Genomic DNA, 25,295 nt, shown 5'->3' on the forward strand with positions numbered 1-25,295 from the left:
GACGTATACCGGCGAACCTGTGGCCATGAGAGGCGTCATTGAGGTGACAGTTAAATTGAACGGACAGACTGCAAAACTGCCACTATATGTGGTAAAGGGAAATTACCCATCGCTACTGGGACGTGCGTGGCTAGAGAAAATCACACTGGACTGGCCTGCAGTCCGCATGATGTCAAAAGGGGAGTCAGGTCTGACTGCAGTGTTAAACAAACATGCAGAACTCTTCAATGGGGAACTTGGGAGCATGAAAAAGATCAGCGTGAGACTGGACATTAAACCTGACAGCAAGCCGAAGTTTCACAAAGCCCGACCTGTACCCTATGCAATTAGGCCAAAAGTTGAGGCTAACTTGGAGGCCTTAGTCGAGAATGGAGTCCTGGAGCCTGTGAGCGTGAGCAAATGGGCCACACCCGTTGTTCCTGTCCTGAAAAAGGATGGATCTGTTCGAATCTGCAGGGATTTTAAAGTGACTATTAACCCGGTGCTGTCTGTGGAACAGTACCCTCTTCCCCTCATTGATCTTTTTACGGGCCTGGCCGGAGGGCAAAAGTTCAGCAAAATAGACTTATGCCAGGCTTATCTACAAATGCATGTCGATGACAAATCAAAGGAGCTGCTGACAATTGTAACACACAAGGGGCTATACAGGTGCTGCCGCCTTCCGTTTGGAATTACGTCGGCCCCTGCTCTATTCCAAAGGGCAATGGATCAGATTTTGAGTGGACTGCCAGGAGTCCAGTGCTACCTGGACGACATCCTTGTCACTGGGACAAATGAGGAGGATCATCTTCTGAACTTGGATGCGACACTACAACGACTGAAAGAGTACGGACTCAGAGTTCGTAAAGACAAATGTACCCAACTTGTGACTCGGAAGACAAATGGATCAGGTGAGACAAGGTAAGTTTTAAAATTAATGGTTTCTTTATTTATAAGGAGAATAAAAACACAGGGAACAAAGAAACAACACAGACAAAATCATTAACACGCCTCCCAATGGGAACTAAAATTTAACACACAAGAATTACTTTGACTATCTTAAAATACATCAATTCATTAGCTGCGGTATAATAAAACGGGGGTGGGGAAAGCGCGCGGTACAACGAAGGATAAATAACACTCCCGATTACAAAGCCCTTAATATTAAAACCCTCCCGTCTCTAAAGTATCCCTCTACTAGGTCAGCTAGGTGGAGTTGGGTCTCTATGCTCACCAGGGTTTTAAAACTGTCCTCGACCTTGGTGCTCCTGTAGCTTCCAGGATTCCTGATTGATCTTCCTTCTGGGACGGGCTCCTGAACCTGCTCTCCTGCTCGAACTTGTAGAACCTCCTGCTCGAACTTGTAGAACCTCCGTGCTCCTCGAACCGTAATCGAACCTCCTAATCGGACCTCTCCACTCGAACCGTTCAACTTAACCTTAACCTCTCGTTGTTCTCTGCCTCCGATCATACCTTCTGCCCGTCGATTTTCCCCCAACAGTTGTACCGTTTCCTTGCCCTTATCTTTGGCGCCAAATCAGGGGTTTTCTTTTGTCAAAGTTTTGGGCCGGCTACTTTGACAAAAGCTGGTACTTTAGTTTAACGACTTTAATCGTGGCCGAAACCAAACTGATGGGTTATGTCCCATGTCCCGCTGAGTTTGATGCAGATAATGGGTCTTGTCTGTGCTCTGTGATTTCAGTGATGGGTTTACGTTTATCTGGCGATTAACATGACCTTTTCAAGTGCAAGTCCTTTGTTTTTTACTTCGTTACTGCTGCTACCTTTATTACCATATCAATTGCAGTCAGTCTGGAATTTTCCAATCGGTGGTGACTCCGGTTTCTTTAAGGTATTGCAGTGGTATGTCCTTCTGAAATGAGTCATGTGATCTGCTGACTCCATCTTGTGCTCTTAAAAATGTGGCCATTTCAGGGGTTTTAAAATGTAGGCTGTATTTTCCTGGAATTTGCGAATCCTACATCCTTGCCACTGGGACAAATGAGGAGGATCATCTTCTGAACTTGGATGCGACACTACAACGACTGAAAGAGTACAGACTCAGAGTTCGTAAAGACAAATGTGAATTCTTTCAGTCTTCAGTTGAGTACCTGGGGCATGTGATTGACGCTACTGGCCTGCATAAGGCGCCGCCAATGGTCAAGGCGATCGTGGAGGCCCCAGCACCCCAGAATGTGAGCCAGTTACGTTCATTTCTGGGGCTACTTAACTACTATGGGAAGTTTATTCCAGACTTAGCAACATTGCTGAAGCCATTACATCAGTTGCTATGTCAAGGCAAAACATGGAAATGGACTGAACTGTGCAACGAAGCTTTCGCCCAAGCAAAGAAAGCATTGCTGAATTCGGAGGTCCTGACACACTTCGACCCAAAGCTACCCGTGCAGCTAGCATGTGATGCATCACCATATGGTGCGGGAGCAGTCATATCCCACATCATGCCTTCGGGTGAAGAGAAACCTATCGCCTTCGCATCACGCACCTTGAACAAGGCCGAGAGTAACTATGCGCAGATCGAGCGCGAGGCCTTGGGAATCGTTTTTGGAATTCGAAAATTTCATCAGTACCTGTTTGGGAGAAGGTTCACACTCCTGACGGACCACCGTCCATTGACTTCAATCTTCGGGCCCCACACCGGAATTCCGTCTCTCACTGCAAGCAGGATGCAAAGGTGGGCTTTACTGTTGTCAGGACACACATACGACATCAAATATCGCAAATCAGACTTGCACGGCAACGCAGACGGTCTCTCGAGGCTACCCTTGCCTGTTACTCCCCCAGAGCCTCGTCGGATAGACATCTTCTACTTTAGACAAGTGGAGGGAGCACCTGTCACTGCAGTTCAGGTGCGAAGGTACACCCGCAACGATCCAGTCCTGTCTGAGGTAATGGACGATGTCATTCGAGGGAGAGCGATAGGAGATTCTCCTAGTTTGAAACCTTACATTTCAAAAAGAAATGAGCTCTCCGTCCAGGCAGGTTGTCTTCTTTGGGGACGCCGTGTCATCATTCCGCCACCTCTGAGGGAACCTATACTGCAACAACTTCATACAGGCCACAGTGGGATGGTTCAGATGAAGGAAATGGCAAGAAGCTACTTCTGGTGGCCAGGTCTCGATGGGAATATTGAGGAGAAAGCCAAAACATGTTCCCCATGTCAAAGGGTCCGGAATGTTCTGCAGCTGGCAACCCTACACCCCTGGGATTGGCCCGCAGAAGTGTGGCAGCGAGTACATGTAGACTTCGCCGGTCCTTTCGAAGGGAAGATGTTTATGGTGGTTGTGGACGCTCGTAGCAAGTGGCCGGAGGTTGCTGTGATGAGGTCTACCACGGCAGAGAAAACGATTGAGAAACTTGGTGAGATGTTCAGCCGTTATGGCTCACCGGAACAACTCGTAAGTGACAATGGTCCACAATTTGTATCACAGGAGTTTGCAACCTTCCTGCATGTGAATGGTGTCCAACACATCAGGTCTGCGCCCTATCATCCCTCTACTAACGGCCAGGCAGAAAGGTTCGTGCAAACTTTGAAGCACGCCTTGAAGGCATCGCAAGGTCAGGGCTCAATCCACCAACGTCTGAACAGCTTCCTGTTGTCCTACAGGAACGAGCCGCATGCCACAACCAAAACTTCCCCCGCTTCGCTCATGATGAAGAGGCAGTTGCGGACTAGTTTTGACTTAAACCTCCAAGGGCAGAGCAGGTTGTCCATCGTCAACAACAAGCTCAAGTTGAAAAGAGAGAGAAAAGAGCCAAGGAGAGACGGTTTCATCCGGGAGAGCACGTCCTAGCTCAAAACTACAACACTGGACCGAAATGGGTTCCTGCTACGGTGATCGTGCAAACGGGCCCTGTGCCTTACATGGTTGAGACTGCTGAGGACGTCGTCTGGAGAAGACACACAGATCAACTGTTGCTAGGAGCAGAGACAGCCACAGAGGCTCCAACGGCTGGTTGGCCTGAACTGTTTCCGGATGATACCGCAAACCAGCATCCTTTGCCACAGTGCTCTTCTCCAACACAGGAAGTCAAAGAGACTGTTCCACCTGTGCAAACTCCTGACTTTCAACTGACACAGGCACCTTCTCCATCCAGGCCTGTGTCAATGCCTGCTGCTGTGGAAGCCAGCGATGACCGCCGGTATCCTGTCAGAGAGCGGCGGCCTCCAAGACGCTTGGATCTGTAGGCTTAGTGACTTACCCACAAGACGGGCAGAATAAACCCCAGGGTAAAGTCAGGGTTTGAGGCAATCTACCTCTACCCTAGGTTAGTTGAGTGTATTGAAAGTAACTTACCTATTGAGGAATAATGTGGACCTTCCATTTAAGAGGGGAGGAAATGTTAAGTATTGTGTGTTCTCCTCCCACCTGTGGTGGCGCTGTCACAGGAGATAAATGGTTGGGTATTCTCTCGGTTAAGTTTAGCTCTCTTTGTTCGGAACTTGCCAGAAATTCCTTTCCTTCCAATAAAGCACTTCATGTTTGAATCTCTGAGTTCTGAGTCCTAAATTGTGTCTAGGTAGAAAGGTACCGACACAACAGAGCCCTCCCAGGCTCCCAAACCCAGAGGACTCCCAACAAAGGCGCCTAAGCAGGCGCAGCAGAGAAGTGAGGGGGAGGGTTTAAACTAAAATGGCAGGGGGTTGGGAACCTGAGCAGGGAGACAGAGGAAAGGGAAACGAGGATAAAAGCAAAAGATAGGAAGGAGAAAAAAACAAAAGTGGGAGTCAGAGAAATCAGTGGTTTAAATCAAACATGGTTACAGTAAATAATAATTCTAATAGGTCTAAGAGTGTTAAAAAAACAAGCCTGAAGGCTTTGTGTCTTAATGTGAGGAGCATTCTGTTAGATCCGTGTATCTTGATGTGTGTGCTTCAATAACTAGACAAGAGACTGCAGGGAACAATCAACAGGTGTTTACTGGATGAGGGTTACTCTAAAACTAATTGTACAGATCCCTACTCAGGGTTTATATACAGGTGTGGTCACTGCCGGTACTACAGTATACAGGAGCTGTAAAAAGTAGTTCTCCCCTTAAAGGTACATACACTACAATTCCTCCCCTTTTAGATTAACAGTACCATAACATTCATTTAACAATTAACACTTTTAACATGCAACGTTAACTGAAAATAGTCCATTTATAAATTCAGTCTTTGGGGCGGCTTCCTGATCCTTTTTGGATAGCGCCTTTCCTGAGTGTCTTGCTCTTGGTGCGGAGGCGATTCTGGCCCCCTGTCGTCGGTTGGTTCATCAGCTTCCGATGCTACTGTTTCTGGGGTAGATGCTACCTGTATGTCGGGTTCATCACCAGGTACGCGAGACATGGGGTTGACTCGTTCCTGTGACGCTAGGATCTGGTCGATATGGCGTCTCACAATGTTCTCCCCAACATCCACTGTGTACATTAGTGGCCCCTGCCGTGTGCATATCGTTCCTGGTTGCCATTTCTCTGTTCGGTAGTCGCGGGCCAAGACTGGTTGCCCTACATTGAAGCTCCTTGTCGGCTTCTCATTGATCTGCTGGAATTGCTTATTCTCAACATCTCTTCGTACATTTGGTCTGAGCAAATCCAGACGAGATCTCAACCTTCGGTTAAAGAACATCATGGCCGGGGTCTGGTTGGTGACTGCATGTGTCGCATTTCTGTAGGCTAACAGGAAATTGTCCACCTTATGCTGCAGTGGAATGTCGTCATCGCACATGGCCCTTACTGCTTTTTTAAAGGTTTGTACGAACCTCTCAGCCAATCCATTTGTGGCTGGATGATACGGGGCGGATGTGTAATGCCTTACCCCATTCCTTTTCATAAATTTCCAAAACTCTTCGGACACAAACTGTGGTCCGTTATCAGAGCAAATCTGCTCTGGCAAGCCGTTCCTGGCAAATATGGTCCGTAGGACTGCAATAGTTTTCTCCGTGGTGGTGGAGGACATTTTGATCACCTCAGGCCATTTTGAGTGCGCATCCATGGCTATTAAAAACATTGAGTCCATGAATGGACCAGCAAAATCAAAATGCACCCGTTGCCATGAAGAGGAGGGCCACTCCCATGGGTGTAGAGGGGCATGTGGTGGTGCATTTTGGACCTTCTGGCATCCTGAGCAGCTCTTTGTCAGGTCCTCGAGTTGCTGATCGATCCCCGGCCACCACACATAAGCCCTAGCAAGGCTTTTCATTTTCACCCCTCCCAGATGGCCTTCGTGAAGCTCATTGAGCATTCTCTCCCTTAACTTGGGTGGAATTACCACTCGGGATCCACACATCAAGGTCCCCTGGCATACCGACAGCTGTTCTCTTCTGGATGAGAATGCTGGCAACAGTGAGCCGCCATGTGTTGGCCATCCCTTCACCGTCAAGTCATATACCCGAGACAGTGTCGGGTCATTTCGGGTCTCCTTCTCTATGTCAGCGTTAGTTACTGGCAAGCGTTCAATTATAGTTGAATAAAATATTTCGACAGGGTCCACTGCTGGTGCTTCCTCCGCAGTAGGCAATGGCAGGTGTGATAGCCCATCAGCGTTTCCATGCTGTTTCGTGCCCTTATACTCTCTTTCATATTGGTTCGCCCCTAGAAAAAGGGACCATCTTTGTAGCCGTTGCGCAGTCATCACCGGAACGCTCTTCTTTGGATTAAAGATGGAGACAAGTGGTTGGTGGTCAGTCAGCAAGGTGAACTTCTGCCCGTGCAGATAGTGGTTGAACTTTTTCACTCCCCATACTAGGCTGAGGGCTTCCCTGTCAATCTGGGCGTAGTTACGCTCGGCTGAGGTTAGTGACCGAGACGCAAAGGCTACTGGCCTCTCTGAGCCGTCCGGGAATTTGTGCGACAGCACCACTCCAATGCCATAGGGTGATGCATCACACGCCAACCGAATTGGTAGTGCTGGGTTGAAATGAGCCAACACCTCTTTTGATGTGATCAATTCTTTGCACTTCTGGAATGCTCGTTTACATTCGTCATTCCACTTCTATGGTACCCCCGTTTGCAGTAGGGTGTTCAGTGTGTGTACTATAGACAAATTTGGCAAGAACTCATGGTAGTAGTTCACCAGCCCAAGGAACGACCTCAGTTGTGACACATTTTCCGGTGCTGGAGCCTTGACTACTGCCTCAATCTTTTCAGGGGACTTATGTAACCCCTCCATCAATAACGTGGCCACAATACGAGATCTGCTTCTGGAAAAACTCACATTTGTGGCGATTAGCTTGGAGCCCATATTCCTTCAATCTAGTGAGCACCTGCTCCAGGTTGGTGAGGTGATCACTGTCATTTTCGCCCGTAACCAGGATGTCGTCCAAATAACACTGGGTCCCTGGAATCCCTTGCAGGACTTGATCCATTGCCCTTTGCCAAATAGCCGGAGCTGATGCTACCCCGAACACCAGCCGGTTGTATTGGTAGAGACCTTTTGAGTGTTGATTGTGAGCTACTGTTTCGAGGCTTCTTCTACCTCCATTTGCAGGTACGCCTGGGCCAGATCAATCTTAGTGAAGCGTTTTCCTCCAGATAGCGAGGCGAATATATCTTCAATCCGCGGAAGCGGATATTGTACCGTGTGAAGGACTGGGTTCACTGTCACCTTAAAGTCCCCACAGATGTGAACCTTCTTTGGTTCCCCAGGCGTATTACTCAACGACCTCTTCATTACAGGAACAATGGGTGTAGCCCACTCACTCCAGTCAACTTTGGACAGTACTCCTGAACGTTCCAAACCTTCCAGCTCTGCTTCGACGGCTGGGCGGATCGCATAAGGCACCGGTCTGGCCTTAAAAAACTTTGGGCTTGCATTTTCCTCTATTTTGATCGTTGCTGTTATGTCTTTTAGTGTTCCGAGTCCCTCCTGGAACACTTCTTGTGCGTCAGTTAGCATTTTTGACAATCGGCCAGGTGTGACGTCATCATCCTTTTTGGCATCTACAGTCAGTGCTTGTATGGAATGCCAATCTAGCTGTATCTTCCAGATCCATTCACGTCCTAGTAGTGGTGGTCCTCCATCTGGCAATACATATAGGTCCATTTATGGTGTTTCCTTGCCGTTATATATAACGTTCACCCTTATTTTTCCTTTGTGGTAGACTTTTTGCCCCGTGTACATCTTCAAGACAATCTCTGTATCTCTCAAGGGTATATGTGAGAATAGCTGCTTGTAGTCCCTTCGGTTTATGACTGTTAGGGCTGATCCTGTGTCCAATTCCATTTTCACTTGAACTCCGGCTATCTTGAGCGCGACCCAGATAGTTTGGTGATCCTCCGTTTTGATCACCTTATGTAGTTTCAGACAACCCAGCTCCTTGCTTCCGGAGTCTGTATCGCTTTTCTGTTCGTCTGAACTACTCTCTGTCACCTTATGTACCTTCTTGTACTTCTCCTGTGGAGATTTGTTGCTGCTGGTTTTCTTTCCCGACCTGCAGACTCTTGCTATGTGTCCTACTTTTCCACACTGTCTGCACACTTTGTCCTTGAACCAGCAATCATTATGGTCGTGTGTTGTTCTGCCGCAGCGATAGCACTTCACTGTTCCGTATGACATTTCATTTGTGCCATATTCTTGCGGTCTCCATTGTATCTCTGCAGCGCCCCGTGCGGCTGCTTCATGTGATACTGCCATGCTGAAAGCCTTGTCCAGCGTAAGATCCTTTTCTGATAGAAGCCGTTTCTGGGTTCCTTCACTTTGAAGCCCACACACAAACTTGTCCCTTAAAGTATCTGCTAGTCCCATTCCAAACTGGCAGTGTTTCGATAGCTTGCGCAGTTCCGTTAAATACTCAGCATTACTTTCGTCTTTAGGCTGGTTCCTTTTGTGAAACTTAAATCTTTCTGCTATCAGCAGCGGTGTTGGGTTTAAGTGATAGGATTGACACTATGTTTTCAAAATCCTTTTCCACTGGCTTCTCTGGGGTTACTAGGTTTCGCAGTAAGCCATACGTTTTTGCACCCATTGAATTCAACAATACCAGCGCTTTCCTCTCATCTGGCACTTCATTCGCCTTGCAGTACACTTCTATGCGTTCGACATATGTCGTCCAATCTTCGACTTCATTGTCGAACGCTGTGACACTGCCACTCTTCGGCATCCCTGGGTGTGGTTAGACTGGCTCAAAATGGCGTTTTCCCACGCTCTCCCTTCTCCGCTGTGGCTCAAAATGGTGTCTCCCGCGCTCTCCCTTCTTCTCCGCTGCAGCTCAAATGGCGTCTCCCGCGCTTTCCTTTCTTCCCCGCTGACGCTGCTCGGCCCTTGAACACCGGCTGTGCTCTATGCATTTTCCAGCGCACCTCTCTCTCTCGTTGATGCTGCTCGGCCCTTGAACACCTGCTACGCTCTGCTCTCTCTCGTTGACGCCGCTCGGTCCTGAACACCGGCTGCGCCCTGTGCGCTTTACCCTCTTCTCCCGTCGACGCCACTCGGTCTTGAACACCGGCTGTGCCCTGTGCGCTCTGCCCTCTCTCTTCTCCCGTCGACGCTGCTCGGCCTTTTTCTGTGCTGTCGGTCGGCTCTAGCCGCCGCTGTCCGGGAAGGGTCTGCGCCGTACCTGTTGCCAGCCTGTTTCGCTGGACCACCGTGACTGGAGAACCAAGCCCAGCTCTCAACAGCCTCCCCTGCGATGCTCAAGTCTCCGCTGGATGGTCGACGCCCGTACTTCTGGACTTGGCCTTCTTCTTTCACTGTTCTCCAGGAGCGAATCCCTGGGAGGTGATGCAGAGTTGCAGGTAGGTTTGAATCTTCTCGTCGCCAATGTTAGATCCGTGTATCTTGATGTTGTGTGTCCTTCAATAACTAGACAAGAGACTGCAGGGAACAATCAACAGGTGTTTACTGGATGAGGGTTACTCTAAAACTAATTGTACAGATCCCTACTCAGGGTTTATATACAGGTGTGGTCACTGCCGGTACTACGGTATACAGGAGCTGTAAAAAGTAGTTCTCCCCTTAAAGGTACATACACTACACATTCATAATAAGGTGGATGAATTGGCTGTGCAAATAGAGGTAAACGAATATGATTTGGTTGGGATTATGGAAACGTGGCTCAAGGATGGCCAAGGCTGGGAACTCAACATCCAGGGGTATTCGATATTCAGGAAAGATAGTGAGGTGGGGTAGCATTACTGGTTAAAGAAGGGATTAACACAATTGTAAGGAAGGATATTAGCTCTGATGATGTGGAATCTGTATGGGTAGAATTGAGAAATACCAAGGGGCAGAAAATGTTAGTGGGAGTGGTATATAGACCTCCAAACAGTAAGGCGGAGGTTGGGGATGGCATTAAAAGGGAAATTAAAGAAGCGTGCAATAAGGGCACAGCAGTCATCATGGGTGACTTTAATCTACATATAGATTGGGCTAACCAAATTAGTAACAATACTGTGGAGGAGGAATTCCTGGAGTGTTTACAGGATGGTTTCCTGGACCAATATGTCGAGGAACCAACCAGAGATCAGGCCATCTTAGACTGGGTATTATGTAACGAGAAAGGATTAATTAGCAATCTTGTTGTACGAGGCCCCTTGGGTCGGAGCGATCATAATATGATCAAATTCTTCATTAAGATGGAGAATGAAGTAGTTGACTCAGAGACTAGGGTCCTAAATTTAAATAAAGGAAACTACGATGGTCTGAGGAGTGAGTTGGGTAGGATTGATTGGGGAATGTCACTCAAAGGGTTGACGGTGGATAGGCAATGGCAAACATTCAAAGACCGCATGGATGAACTACAGAATTTGTTCATCCCAGTTTGGCATAAAAATAAAACAAAAAAGGTGACTCAACCATGGCTAACAAGGGAAATTAGGGATAGCATAAGATCCAAGGAGAGGACATATAAATTGGCCAGAAAAAGCAATAATCCTGAGGATTGGGAGCAGTTTAGGATTCAACAAAGGAGGACAAAGGGATTAATTAAGAAGGGGAAAATAGAATATGAGAGTAAGCTTTCAGGGAACATAAAAACTGACTGTAAAAGCTTTTATAGATAATGTGAAGAGAAAAAGATTGGTGAAGTCAGGCGTAGGTCCCTTGCAGTCAGAATCAGGGGAATTTATAATGGGGAATAAAGAAATGGCAGACCAACTAAACACATATTTTGGTTCTGTCTTCACAAAGGAGGACACAAATAACCTCCCAGAGATGCCGGGGAACATAGGGTCTGATGAACGGGTGGAACTGAAAGAAATCAGTATTTGTAGGGAAATGGTGCTAGGGAAATTGATGGGACTGAAGGCCAATAAATCCCCAGGGCCTGATAATCTACATCCTAGGGTACTTAAGGAAGTGGCCCTAGGAATAGTAGATGCATTGCTGATCATCTTCCAACATTCGATGGAATCTGGAACAGTACCCATGGATTGGAGGGTAGCTAAAGTTACCCCACTGTTCAAAAAAGGTGGTAGAGAGAAAACGGGGAATTACAGACCGGTAAGCCTGACATCGGTAGTGGGGAAAATGCTAGAGTCCATTATAAAAGATATAATAGCAGAGCACTTGGAAAACAGTGACAGGATCGGACAAAGTCAACATGGATTCACAAAAGGTAAATCGTGCTTGACTAATCTACTGGAATTTTTTGAGGATGTAACTGGTAAAATAGATAAGGGAGAACCAGTGGATGTGGTGTAGCTGGACTTTCAGAAGGCCTTGATAAGGTCCCGCATAAGAGATTAGCGTGTAAAGTTAAGGCACATGGGATTGGGGGCAAGGTATTGACTTGGATAGAGAACTGGTTGGCAGACAAAAAGCAAAGAGTTGGAATAAACGGGTCTTTTTCCGAATGGCAGGCAGTGACTAGTGGGTGTAGTGTATGTACCTTTAAGGGGAGAACTACTTTTTACAGCTCCTGTATACTGTAGTACCGGCAGTGACCACACCTGTATATAAACCCTGAGTAGGGATCTGTGCTGTTAGTTTTTGGGTGACTCTCATCCAGTAAACACCTGTTGATTGTTCCTCTGCAGTCTCTGTCGATTTATTGAAGGACACCATACATCAAGATTCACGGATTTAACATTGACGACGAGTGGATTCAAACCTACCTGCAACTCTGCATCACCTCCCAGGGATTCGCTCCTGGAGAGTAGTGAAAGGGGAAGGCCGAGTCCAGAAGTGCGGGCGTCGACCATCCAGAGAGGACTTGAGCATCGCAGAGGAGACTGTGGAGAGCTGGACTTGGTTCTCCAGTCGCGATGATCCACCGCAGCGGGCTGGCAGCAGGTACGGTGCAGACCCTTCCCAGACAGCGGCGGCTGGAGCCGACCGACGGCACAGAAAAAGGCCGAGCAGCGTCGACGGGGTAAGAGAGAGGGTAAAGCGCACAGGGCGCAGCTGGGGTTGAAGACCGAGCGGCGTCAACGAGAGAGGGTAAAGCGCACAGGGCACAGCCAGGGCTGAAGACCGAGCGGCGTCAACGAGAGAGGCGCGCAGGAAAACGCGCAGAGCGCGGCTGGTGTTCAAGGGCTGAGCAGCGTCCGCGGGAGAAGAAGAAAGCGCGGGAGACACCATTTTGAGCCAGCGGAGAAGAAGGGAGAGCGCGGGAGACGCCATTTTTAGCCAGTCTAACCACACCCAGGGATGCCGAAGAGTGGCAGTGTCACAGCGTTCGACAATGAAGTCGAAGATTGGGCGACATATGTAGAACGCATAGAAGTGTACTGCAAGGCGAATGAAGTGCCAGATGCCAGGAAAACACTGGTATTGTTGAATTCCATGGGTGCAAAAACGTATGGCTTACTGCAAAACCTAGTAACCCCAGAGAAGCCAGTGGAAAAGGATTTTGAAAGCATAGTGGCAATCCTACAAGACCACTTAAACCCCACACCGCTGCTGATAGCAGAAAGATTTAAGTTTCACAAAAGGAACCAGCATAAAGACAGAAGTAATGCTGAGTATTTAACGGAACTGCGCAAGCTATCGAAACACTGCCAGTTTGGAACGGGGCTAGCAGATACTTTAAGGGACAAGTTTGTGTGTGGGCTTCAAAGTGAAAGAAGCCGTTTCTGGGTTCCATCAGAAAAGGATCTTACGCTGGACAAGGCTTTCAGCATGGCAGTATCACAGGAAGCAGCCGCATGGGGCGCTGCAGAGATACAACGGAGACCGCAAGAATATGGCACAAATGAAATGTCATATGGAGCAGTGAAATGTTATCGCTGCGGCAGAACAACACACGACCATAAGGATTGTTGGTTCAAGGACCAAGTGTGCAGACAGTGTGGAAAAGTAGGACACATAGCAAGAGTCTGCAGGTCAGGAAAGAAAACCAGCAGCAAGAAATCTCCACAGGAGAAGTACAAAAAGGTACATAAGGTGACGGAGAGTAGTTCAGACGAACAGAAAAGTGATACAGACTCCGGAAGCAAGGAGCTGGGTTGTCTGAAACTACATAATGTAATCAAAATGGAGGATCACCAAACTATCTGGGTCACGCTCAAGATAGACGGAGTCCAAGTGAAAATGGAATTGGACACAGGATCAGCCCTAACAGTCATAAACCGAAGGGACTACAAGAGGCTATTCTCACATATACCCTTGAGAGATACAGAGATTGTCTTGAAGACGTACACGGGGCAAAAAGTCTACCCCAAAGGAAAAATAAGGGTGAACGTTATATATAACGGCAAGGAAACACCATAAATGGACCTATATGTATTGCCAGATGGAGGACCACCACTACTAGGACGTGAATGGATCCGGAAGATACAGTTAGATTGGCATGCCATACAAGCACTGACGATAGATGCCAAAAAGGATGACGACGTCACACCTGGACGACTGTCAAAAATGCTAACTGACGCACAAGAAGTGTTCCAGGAGGGACTCGGAACACTAAAAGGCATAACAGCGATGATCAAAATAGAGGAAAATGCAAGCCCAAAGTTTTTTAAGGCCAGACCGGTGCCTTATGCGATCCGCCCAGCCATCAAAGCAGAGCTGGAAGGTTTGGAATGTTCTGGAGTACTGTCCAAAGTGGACTGGAGCGAGTGGGCTACACCCATCGTTCCTGTAATGAAGAGGTCGTTGAGTAATACGCCTGGGGAACCAAAGAAGGTTCGCATCTGTGGGGACTTTAAGGTGACAGTGAACCCAGTCCTTCACACGGTACAATATCCGCTTCCGCGGATTGAAGATATTTTCGCCTCGCTATCTGGAGGAAAACGCTTCACTAAGATTGATCTGGCCCAGGCGTACCTGCAAATGGAGGTAGAAGAAGCTCGAAACAGTACCTCACGATCAACACTCACAAAGGTCTCAACCAATACAACCGGCTGGTGTTCGGAGTAGCATCAGCTCCGGCTATTTGGCAAAGGGCAATGGATCAAGTCCTGCAAGGGATTCCAGGGATCCAGTGTTATTTGGACGACATCCTGGTCACGGGCGAAAATGACAGTGATCACCTCGCCAACCTGGAGCAGGTGCTCACTAGATTGAAGGAATATGGGCACCGAGCTAATCGCCACAAATGCGAGTTTTTCCAGAAGCAGATCTAGTATTGTGGCCACGTTATTGATGAAGAGGGGTTACATAAGTCCCCCGAAAAGATTGAGGCAGTAGTCAAGGCTCCAGCACCGGAAAATGTGTCACAACTGAGGTCGTTCCTCGGGCTGGTGAACTACTACCATAAGTTCGTGCCAAATTTGTCTACAGTACTACACCCACTGAACACCCTACTGCAAACGGGGGTAGCATGGAAGTGGAATGACGAATGTAAACGAGCTTTCCAGAAGTGCAAAGAATTGATCACATCAAAAGAGGTGTTGGCTCATTCAACCCAGCACTACCAATTCGGGTGGCGTGTGATGCATCACCCTATGGTATTGGAGTGGTGCTGTCACACAAATTCCCGGACGGCTCGGAGAGGCCAGTAGCCTTTGCGTCTCGGTCACTAACCTCAGCCGAGCGTAACTACACCCAGATTGACAGGGAGGCCCTCAGCCTAGTGTGGGGAGTGAAAAAGTTCAACCACTATCTGCACTGGCAGAAGTTCAACTTGCTGACTGACCACCAACCTCTTGTCTCCATCTTTAATCCAAAGAAGGGCGTTCCGGTGATGACTGCACAACGGCTACAAAGATGGTCCCTTTTTCTAGGGCGAACCAATATGAAATAGAGTATAAGGGCACGAAACAGCATGGAAACGTTGATGGGCTATCACGCCTGCCACTGCTTACTGTGGAGGAAGCACCAGCAGTGGACCCTGTCGAAATATTTTATTCAACTATAATTGAATGCTTGCCAGTAACTAACGCGGATATAGAGAAGGAGACCCGAAATGACCCGACACTGTCTCGGGTATATGATTTGACGGTGAAGGGATGGCCAACGCATGGTGACTCACTGTTGCCAGCATTCTCATCCAGAAGAGAACAGCTGTCACTATGCCAGGGGACCTTGATGTGTGGATCCCGAGTGGTAATTCCACCCAAGTTAAGGGAGAGAATGCTCAATGAGCTTCACGAAGGCCATCTGGGAGGGGTGAAAATGAAAAGCCTTGCTAGGGCTTATGTGTGGTGGCCGGGGATCGATCAGCAAATCGAGGACCTGACAAAGAGCTGCTCAGGATGCCAGAAGGTCCAAAATGCACCACCACATGCCCCTCTACACCCATGGGAGTGGCCCTCCTCTCCATGGCAATGGGTGCATATTGATTTTGCTGGTCCATTCGTGGACTCAATCTTCTTAATAGCCGTGGATGCGCACTCGAAATGGCCTGAGGTGATCAAAATGTCCTCCACCACCACGGAGAAAACGATTGCAGTCCTATGGCCCATATTTGCCAGGAATGGCTTGCCAGAGCAGATTTGCTCTGATAACGGACCACAGTTTGTGTCCGAAGAGTTTCGGAAATTTATGATAAGGATTGGGGTGAGGCATTACACATCCGCCCCGTATCATCCAGGCACAAATGGATTGGCTGAGAGGTTCGTACAAACCTTTAAAAAGGCAGTAAGGGCCATGTGCGATGACATTCCACTGCAGCATAAAGTGGACAATTTCCTGTTAGCCTACAGAAATGCGACACATGCAGTTACCAACCAGACCCCGGCCATGATGTTCTTTAACCGAAGGTTGAGATCTCGTCTGGATTTGCTCAGACCAAATGTACGAAGAAATGTTGAGAATAAGCAATTCCAGCAGATCAATGAGAAGCCGACAAGGAGCTTCAATGTAGGGCAACCAGTCTTGGCCCGCGACTACCGAACAGAGAAATGGCAACCAGGAACGATATGCACACGGCAGGGGCCACTAATGTACACAGTGGATGTTGGGGAGAACATTGTGAGATGCCATGTCGACCAGATCCTAGCGTCACAGGAACGAGTCAACCCCATGTCTCGCGTACCTGGTGATGAACCCGACAGACAGGTAGCATCTACCCCAGGAACAGTAGCATCGGAAGCTGATGAACCAACCAACAACAGGGGGGCAGAATCGCCTCCGCACCAAGAGCAAGACACTCAGGAAAGGCGCTATCCAGAAAGGATCAGGAAGCCGCCCCAAAGACTGAATTTATAAATGGACTATTTTCAGTTAATGTTGCATGTTAAAAGTGTTAATTGTTAAATGAATGTTATGGTACTGCTAATCTAAAAGGGGAGGAATTGTAGTGTATGTACCTTTAAGGGGAGAACTACTTTTTACAGCTCCTGTATACTGTAGTACCGGCAGTGACCACACCTGTATATAAACCCTGAGTTGGGATCTGTACTGTTAGTTTTTGGGTGACTCTCATCCAGTAAACACCTGTTGATTGTTCCTCTGCAGTCTCTGTCGATTTATTGAAGGACACCATACATCAAGATTCACGAATTTAACAGTGGGGTACCGCAGGGATCGGTGCTAGGACCCCAGTTATTCACAATATATGTAAATGATCTGGACAAGGGAACTAGATGTAATACCTCCAAATTTGCAGACGACACAAAGCTGGGTGGGCGTGTGTGCTGTGAGGAGGATGTCAAGAAACTCCAGGATGATTTGGACATGTTGGGTGATTGGGCAGAAACATGGCAGATGCAATATAACGTGGATAAATGTGAGGTTATCCACTTTGGTGGCAAAAACAGGAAGGCAGATTATTACCTAAATGGCAATAGATTGATGAAGGGGAAGTGCAACGAGACCTGGGTGTCCTTGTGCACCAGTCGCTAAATGTAAGCATGCAGGTGCAGTAGGCGGTTAAGAAGGCAAATGGTATGTTGGCCTTCGTAGCGAGGGGGTTTGAGTACAGGAACAAGGATGTCTTGCTGCAGTTGTACAGGGCCTTGGTGAGACCACATCTTGAGTATTGTGTGCAGTTTTGGTCGCCTTATCTGAGGAAGGATGTTCTTGCCTTGGAAGGAGTTCAGCGAAGATTCACCAGGCTGATACCTGGGATGGCAAGAATGACGTATGAGGAGAGATTGGGTCGATTGGACTTGTACTCGCTGGAGTTTAGAAGAATGAGAGGTGATCTCATTGAAACTTATAAAATTCTGACAGGACTGGACAGACTAGATGCAGGAAGGATGTTCCCGATGGTTGGGGAGTCCAGAACCAGGGGACACAGTCTAAGGATTAAGGGTAGGTCATTTAGGACAGATGAGGAGGAATTTCTTCACCCAGAGAGTGGTGAACCTGTGGAACTCTCTACCACAGAAGGTGGTGGAGGCCAATTCATTAAATATATTCAAGAAGGAGTTGGATATATTTCTTAAGGCTAAAGGGATATGGGGAGAAAGCAGGGACCGGGTACTGAATTTGGATGATCAGCCATGATCGCATTGAATGGCGGAGCAGGCTCGAGGGGCCGAATGGCCTACTCCTGCTCCTATCTTCGATGTTTCTATGTGAGCAAGGTGCATCTGCTGAAGCCACAGGGGAAGCACATGTAAGAGGAAGTTAACACAAATAGTCACACGGGTAGTCACTTGGGTGTTTTGATATAATACAAAGTTACGTTACTCATCGTTATTTCAATGGTATCAAAGAAATGTGATGTCAAAGATTCAAAGAGTTGGCCTATGTGTGCTCAGAAATGGAAGTTGCACAGTGAGGGGTCAGGGCGCCTTTCATCTGTAGTGATGGTGGGGAGAGTGATAGGAAAGCACAGTTTATTGTACAGATGCTGTATGGTGTGTTAAGAAGGTCGTGCAGCCACTCATTTCCATGTGCCAGCCACATGTTTGCTGCGTAAAGTTAAGTGAATCTGGCATGGATTAGTGTATCCCTTGCCTCATGGCCAGCAATGTGCTCGCGTGCTGGTGGAATTGGCACAGCCGCCTCCGCAAGGTCTTCCTCATCTGCCGCCTCCTCCTCCTCCTCTTCTGAGGAGGCTCTGCGCTGAGCCACTTGTTCCTCGGGCAGCGGTAAGCCACGCTGCTGTGCGATGTTGTGCAGAGCACTGCAGACCACGATGATTCTGGACACCATGGCTGGTGCATACTTCAGGGCTCCACCAGATTTGTCGAGGCATCTGAATCGCATTTTAAGCAAGCCGATGGTTTGCTCTATGATGCTTCTGGTGGAAATGTAGCTCTCATTGATGTGGTCCTCAGCTTCGTTTGATGGCCTCCTCATCGGTGTCATTAGCCACATCTTCAGGGGATAGCCCTTGTCGCCAAGGAGCCATCCGGAAAGTTGGGTTGGCAGATTGAACAGCTGAGGCACAGTGGATTGCCGCAGGATGAAGGAGTCATGGCAACTGCCAGGGTACTTGGCGCAAACATAAATAACACTTTTCCTGTGGTTATATACCAGCTGGACGTTAAGGGAGTGGATGCCCTTGCGGTTGACAAATACAGCTGGGTTGTGATGGGGTGCCCTAATGGCCACATGGGGGCAGTCTACGACGCCCTGCACCCTTGGGAAGCCTGCCATATTTGCAAAGCCAAAGGATGAAGCGCGGTTACACTTGCTTCATTCGTGGAGAAGTGGATGTAATTGTATGGCTTGGCAAAGAGGGCATTGGAAACCTGCGTGATGCAACTGTGTGCGGCCAACTGGGAGATGCCGCTTATGTCTGCTGCTGATCCCTGGAAGGACCCTGAAGCAAAGAAGTTGAGTGCGGTGGTGACTTTGACAGCCACTGGTAAGGAATGTCCACCCGCTCCTCTGGGCTGCAGGTGTTGGTCCAGCATTGTGCAGATGTCAGCAACTACCTCTCGCGAAAGTCTCAGCCTCCTTTGGCACTGCTGCTCACTCATGTTCAGGAAGTTCATCCTCTGCCTGTAAACCCTGTGTTGGGGGTATCTCCTGCGGCGCGGTGCAGCCCTGCGCAGACACCCTCTGCCCTGTGCAGCATCAGGTGGCTGAGGAGAAGGTTGGCGCTCCTGTTGTTGGTGCTGCTGTTGTGCCTGGTTCTGCTGCTGCTCTTCCTCTGATTCTGAGGACCAGGATGAGAGGGCATAGATGGTTCCCATTCCGCTGGTATATATCTCAGTTGAGGAATAGATGTTATAAGCGCTCAGTCAATGTGGGGAGAGGGTTTTCCAAGGAGGTCATAGTGCATATGGATCTCAGATTAAACACTTACAACCTCAATACACCTGCAAAATGTGTTCCAAAACCTCAAAACAGAAAGTTCTGTCTTCTGAAAGTGAACTCATGTTACAGGTCCGCTTTTATGCTGCAGAAGCAGCTGTCAAGAATTCAGGTAGTTGCTGAACCCGGCACAATCAGCTGGCGTGTTGTCGCACGACGGGGAACACGCTGAAAATGTTACAAAATGGGAAGAGCCTCTCAAAATAGGATTATCCAGGCAGTTAACTGCCTTAACTGGACTCGCAGACCTGACACGTTGCAAAGTTGCGTGGAGGCGGGATGGCGGCGGGTTTGCAACCTGCCATCATTAAATTTGAACTCTGGACCCACCTCCAAACCCGCCCTCTGAGCGCTGGTAAAATCGTGGCCCTGGTACCATCTCAAAAATGAGCAAGAACACTCTCTGGACACATTGCCATATTAGTGCAATCAACCTTTACCTTAAACATCTAATCCCTCCACCACCGGCGCACCGTGGCTGCAGTGTGTACCATCTACAGGATGCACTGCAGCAACTCGCCAAGGCTTCTTCGACAACACCTCCAAAACCCGCGACCTCTACCACCTAGAAGGACGAGGGCAGCAGGCACATGGGTACACCACCACCTCCAAGTTCCCCTCCATGTTACACACCATCCTGACTTGGAAATATATCACCGATCCTTCATCGTTTCTGGGTCAAAATCCTGGAACCTTTCCTAACAGCACTGTGGGAGGACCTTCACCACACAGACTTCAGCTGTTAAAGGCAGAGGCTCACCACCGCCTTCTCCAGGGCAACTAGGGATGGGCAATAAATGCTGGTCTTGCAAGCGATGCCCATATCCCAAGAATGAATTAAAAAATACATAATCCGACATGGGATGTGTATGAGTCCCTACTGTGGTGCTTTGACTTAATGAGGTTGTGAGCCATATCCTCTTAAAGCTATGGTGTATCATCTAGGTGCTATCTCTGTGGAAGGGGTACATGAGGTGGTTGGATACTGTGTGTATACAAGACCTTTCTTTGTAGGGATTCCTCCTCATGGGGTTAGAGACCAAAGGTTAGTGAGTTGTGTTCATGTGCATGCTCCTTTTTTTAATGGCTGTACGCTCTTGAAACCAGAGTAGAGTAAGTTCCAATTGACATGATGACCTGCAAGTGTCAGCATACAATGGATGTGACAACACGTAGCTGTATTATGCAGCTACATTAGATGGGAGGATTAATTTTGGCCGAATGCATGTAAAGATTTGAATGAAGGAACAGTTCCAGGTGAAGGCAGGAACTACAAAGTGAATCCTGCTGCATAATTGACATTCATGGTAAGCATTAAACATGCAGTGTAAGGGAAAGTAACTAAGTGACATGTGCTTATTAGAGCAAATTAGTGGAAAATAGCCCTCTCTTGGCTAGCTTGGTATGGCCATTCAACATTTTTCAACTTCCAACCTACTTCCAGGTGCACTTATGGTGAAGGTAGCATTCTTGCTATTTGCCATTACTCCTCTTTTTTCTGTGGTGCTCACTACCACAGAGGGCCCCCCTCATTTTTCCCACATTACAACAGTGACTACACTCCAAAAGTACTTCATTGGCTGTAAAGCGATTTGAGACGTCCGGTGGTCGTGAAAGGCGCTATATAAATGCAAGTTGTCGTCTTCTTCATAGTCTCGCATCCTCCAGTAGAATTTCAAAGGCCTCATTGGAGAATTGGGCCATCCTTTAAGCTGCTAATCCCCTTCCAGACATTCTTTCACCAAAGAAGCTTGCTGTCCTGAAAACTAGCAAACTATAATGCCTTTCCCTTTTTAAGCTGTCTTTAAATCCTGCAGGAGCACTAGGTTTCCTACCAACCAATGGCCGAGCTCCCAGTTACAGGAGTTTTTAATACACGGAGCTTGCCTACATTGAGGCTGACCTGGAAATGCACACAGGGTTAGCACACTAAAGGCCAAGCAAGTACTCTCCCAGTCTAGTGTGCAACTCTTCCCATATTATCTGACTCCCAGTTGAATGTGTGCCTCATTGCAAAATTTACAATGTTGACTCATAGTGGAATTCAATAGCTGTTTCTGATTAAATAAACAAATGCTTTTTCAGACCTGCTAACTTTCCTGCATTTAAAAGGTTTTATAGGGTGATCACTTCCTGGTTTTGGGAGGATAGGCAGTCTGGCTTGTAACTTTGATACTTCAGAGAATCATAAAATCTTGCAGCATAGAAGGAGGCCATTCGGCCCATTGTACCTGTGCCGGCTCTCTGAAAGAACTGTCCAATTTAGTCCCACACCCCAGCTTTTACCCCACAAATTAGTCCTCTTCAAGCGCATGTCTAATTGCCTTTTGAAAGTTCCTATGGAATCTGATTCCACCACTCTTTCAGGTAGTGCATTCCAGACCTTAACAACTCTCTGTGTGAAGAAATCGCTCCTCATTTCCCCTCTAGTTCTTTTGCCAGTTATTTTAAATCTATGATCTCCGATTACCGACCCACTTGCCAGAGGAAACAGTTTCTCCCTACTTGCTCTATCAAAACCCCTCATAATTTTGAATACCTCTTGTTATAAATCTCATCATCGAGAAACTACCTATGAAATAACACTGGACGGCCAGCTGGTGGCGCCGTCCAAGGAGTATAAATACTCGGGCGTTGGCCCCAGCTTGCCGGGGACATTTTGTAAAGACATGGAACTAGTGAAGTACAACTAGACTTCCATGTTCTGAAATAAGTTGATTAAAGCCTTGCTTTATGCTCAAACTAAGTGCGTAGTGAGTTTTATTACGTCACCTCTATTCAGTCTCCCCTTAACCTTCTCTGCTCTAAGAACAATCCTAGCTTCTCCAATCTCTGCATAACTGAAGTTCCCTAATCTCTATATCATCCTGGTAAACCTCCTTTGTATTCTTTCCAAGGCCTTGTCATCATTCCTAATGTGTAGTACCCAGAATTGTATACAATACTCCAGCTAAGGCCCAACTACTGATTTGTAAATGTTTAGCATGACTTCCTTGATTCTGTTTTCAATGCTCCTATTTACAAATCCAAGTATCCTCTACGCTTTCTTAACCATCTTACCAACTTGCCCTGCCACCTTTGAAGATTTGTGAATATGCACCCCCAGGTCCTTCTGCTCTTGCACCCCCCTCAAAGGGAAGGGTACACTTGGAAAACAAACAGGAAGAGGACTAATTTGCAGGGATGCTTGGAAAACAAACAAGAAAAAGTTGAATTTTCCAAAACTAGATTGAGTTTCCACATGTGCAAAATGGTCCCAACTCTTCTCTTTCCCCCCCCCCCCCCTTCCTTCGTATCTGCTAAGGAAAATAATGTTAGACCACTGGGGTGAAAGTCTCCTCTGTTTGCTGGTTCTGAGGATCCTCTGTGAAATGAGCTTTGGACAGATTCAATCCAGATCCTAGTGGTTACAGCACAAATCTGGCCCTAATTCAGCACTGTTATGCAAATAATTGATATTCAGAATCAGAGAAACCACAGGACAATTGTAAAGGGAAATGGAAATTATTAATGCTTATATAAATGAAAGTAGTTAAATAACTCTTGCCCTATTAAGTAAGACATGCATACAATTTGGCAAGATTGGTTAAGCAACGGAGTTGAAAAATAGATGTTGGCCAATCAATACGTCCATACCACTTTTTAATATAGGAATTATAACGATTCATTCTTGAGGCACTGGGATTAGCACTTCATATAGTTATATTCTTCGGTTACATCCTTTTCTGTGCACACTTGTGTCAGAAGTGCAGACCAAAAAGGAAGTAGGATTACATAGGATTACATAGGATATACAGCACAGAAACAGGCCATTCGGCCCAATCAGTCCATGCCAGTGTTTATGCTCCACTCCGGTCTTTCCTCATCTAACTCTATCAGTGTAACCCTCTATTCCCATCTCCCTCATATGCTTATCTAACCTCCCCTTAAATGCATCTATACTATTTGCTTCAACCACTCCCTGTGGTAGCGAGTTCCACATTCTCACCACTCTCTGGGTAAAGAAGTTTCTTCTGAATTCCCTATTGGATTTCTTGGTGACTATCCTATATTGATGGCCTCTAGCTTTGCTCTTCCCCACAAGTGGAAACACTCTGTATCTACTCTATCAAAACCTTTCATGATTTTAAAGACCTCTATTAGGTCACCCCTCAGCCTTTTATTTTCAAGAGAAAAGAGACCCAGCTTGTTCATCCTTTCCCGATATGTATACCCTCGCATTTCTGGTATCATCCTTGTAAATCTTCTCTGCACCCTCTCTAGTGCCTCTCTATCCTTTTTGGATATCCTATATGGCGACCAGAATTGTACGCAGTACTGCAAGTGTGGTCTAACCAAGGTTCAATACAAGTTTAGCATAACTTCCCTACTTTTCAATTCTATCCGTCTGGAAGTAAACCCCAGTGCTTGGTTTGCTTTTTTTATGGCCTTGCTAACCTGAGTCAATACTTTTCGTGATTTGTGTATTTGTACTCCGAGATCCCTTTGCTCCTCTACCCCATTTCGATTCTTATTTTCCAAGTGATAAGTGATCTCACAATTGTCCTTGCCAAAATGTAATACCTCACATTTAGCTGTGTTGAATTTCATTTGCCAATTATATGCCCGTTCTGCAAGTTTATTAATGCCGCCTTGTAATTTGTTGCAGTCCTCCTCAGTATTGACTATGCCCCCCAATTTGGTGTCGTCCGCAAATTTAGAAATTGTTTTTGATTCCAAAGTCTAAATCGTTAATATAAATTGTGAACAGCAGTGGTCCCAGCACTGATCCTTGTGGAACACTACTTTGCACCTTCTGCCACTCTGAATAGCTACCCTTTATTCCCTACTCTCTGCTTTCTGTCTTGAAGCCAGCTAGCTATCCATTCTGCTACTTGTCCCCTGACTCCGCATTCCCTGACCTTGTTCATTTATTCATCAGTATTATGTGGTACTTTATCGAAGGCCTTTGAAAATCTAGATAAATTACATCTACTGCATTACCCTTGTCCACTCTCTTGCCTCTTCAAAAAATTCAATTAGATTGGTCAAGTAAGACTTTCCCTTTTGAAATCCATGACTATTTATTATTATATTTTTTGTTTCTAGATGTTCTTCTATTCTCTCCTTTGGTAGGGATTCCATTATTTTTCCGACCACCCATGTTAAGCTGACTGGCCTATAGTTCCCTGGACATGTTCTATCTCCCTTCTTAAATATAGGTATTACGTTAGCTATCCGCCAGTCCTCTGGCACAACACCTTTTCCTAACGAATTACTAAATACTGTATATGAAGTAATGCCTCTGCTATCTCTTCCCTAGATTCTGACACTTGCTCACAGAAGAAGGCCCAGCACCACCACCTTAAGCGCAACTAAGGATGCACAAGAAATGCCGGCCTTGCCAGTGATGCCCATGTCCTAAGAATGAATGTCTAACCTTAAATGAAACGTGTTACGTTAGTGCAAGTGAGCTGGCTGGTAACAGGTTACACTGAGAATGTAGATATTCAGATTAAACTCTATGGTTGGGCATAATGTAGAGCAGCAAAGCACCAGTTCTAAATACATAAAGTGCCCTTATATTTGCATTTTACGCAGGGTCAGTTGATTGCGTTGAGGAGTGGCGAAAATAGACGAGCTTTCCTCTTATCACTAGCAACCTCAACAACCAAACAAATGTAAATCTGAAATTAAAATTCAGAATTTCTCTTCTGCCAATAGGTGTAACTGGAAAGATTTTCAATGCATAATAAGTTGTAATTCATGACCCTAGAATTCTAGGTACAATTATGACCTAATT

The 25,295-nt window shown here is 47.0% G+C and overlaps 1 protein-coding gene across 1 annotated transcript in view; it reads left to right on the plus strand.

Annotated features, from left to right (window-relative positions):
- Window positions 1–25,295, plus strand: part of gpr143 (G protein-coupled receptor 143) — an 82,184-nt gene that overhangs the window by 13,502 nt on the left and 43,387 nt on the right. The gene's annotated exons all lie outside the window — the stretch shown is intronic.

This window comes from Somniosus microcephalus, chromosome 10, assembly GCF_052327205.1.
Source record: "Somniosus microcephalus isolate GS21.2 chromosome 10, FLI_Smic_1.0, whole genome shotgun sequence".
In the NCBI taxonomy this organism is placed as follows: Eukaryota; Metazoa; Chordata; class Chondrichthyes; order Squaliformes; family Somniosidae; genus Somniosus; species Somniosus microcephalus.